This window comes from Saprolegnia parasitica (assembly GCF_000151545.1).
Source record: "Saprolegnia parasitica CBS 223.65 unplaced genomic scaffold supercont2.19, whole genome shotgun sequence".
Taxonomy (NCBI): Eukaryota; Oomycota; class Saprolegniomycetes; order Saprolegniales; family Saprolegniaceae; genus Saprolegnia; species Saprolegnia parasitica.
The window spans coordinates 545,727-546,466 of record NW_012156413.1 but is presented as its reverse complement, the minus strand read 5'-3'; the positions used below and the strand labels follow the sequence as shown (position 1 = coordinate 546,466).

At 44.1% G+C, this 740-nt stretch overlaps 1 non-coding gene across 1 annotated transcript; it reads right to left on the bottom strand.

Annotated features, from left to right (window-relative positions):
• Positions 1-423: 423 nt before the first annotated feature.
• On the bottom strand, positions 424-496 carry SPRG_30073. Its single transcript has one exon. It is a non-coding gene; the product is annotated as a tRNA-Lys (tRNA).
• Positions 497-740: the final 244 nt, after the last annotated feature.

The window sequence follows — 740 nt, the reverse complement described above, 5'->3', positions numbered from 1 at the left end:
AATATTTACCTACTTTTTTTTTACCCTACCACAATCCTGACCAAAGAGCCACGCAAAATAGTCACAGCATTCTACCACATGACTATATTTATTGGGAAAGTCGTTTCCAAACTCGAGCTCCATTTATTTTGCATTTACCGATTTTGGAAAAGCGCCTTGACCACGCCCACCGCGCCGAGAGAGCAAAGCGGCCGACATCGGTCCGAAAAAAAAATCTGCTGAAACTTGGCATATCGATAGAGGACAGTTTGGAGGTGAGAATGCGCCATTTCGAGTGGTCTTGTTCGGCTTTTTGGTGAAGATATGGCCGAACAAAAATGAGAAAAAGGAGGACTAAAAGAATGGTGTAATAAGAAGTGAAAAGATGGAGCTTGGCATTGGGAGTGATAAGGTGAACATAATGGAAAGGAAAAAAGTAATGATCGCCCACCGTGGGGCTCGAACCCACGACCACAAGGTTAAGAGCCTTGCGCTCTACCGACTGAGCTAGACGGGCTTCACTGACTATGTACCAACTACACCCACTCACACACACAACACTACAACTTCATCATCAATGTGTCTCATCAATACACACCACATTGCTCCTCATGTGTGCCTACACATTCACGTGCATATCGCGCCATTCACTGTCTAAAAGCCTTCTTTTATCGCCCACAAATCGATATTTACACTTTTTTACCACAATCCTGACCAAAGAGCCACGCAAAATAGTCACAGCATTCTACCACATGACTATA